This window comes from Hipposideros armiger, unplaced genomic scaffold, assembly GCF_001890085.2.
Source record: "Hipposideros armiger isolate ML-2016 unplaced genomic scaffold, ASM189008v1 scaffold_50, whole genome shotgun sequence".
Lineage (NCBI taxonomy): Eukaryota > Metazoa > Chordata > Mammalia > Chiroptera > Hipposideridae > Hipposideros > Hipposideros armiger.
Genome location: NW_017731400.1, coordinates 1864799 through 1865032, shown reverse-complemented (window position 1 = coordinate 1865032; position 234 = coordinate 1864799).

The following is a 234-nucleotide window of genomic DNA, read 5'->3' as shown; positions in this document are numbered from 1 at the left end:
CAAGCGGGGCAGGAGTGGAGGGGGCGAGGGTGCCAAGAGCAGGGGAGCCTTCCAGAGGACCGGAAGGAGCAATCCCTGACTGGGGTGGCGGAGGATGGCCGTGGGGGTGACATCTTTCCCAGCCACCGTCCACTCTTCCTATACTTTTTACACCAGCTGCCTAGAGTCAGGGAAAGCGGGGGGCTTGTGGGGGAGGGCCCCCCCCTTCCAAAAGCCCTCCCTTCCAAAAATCCT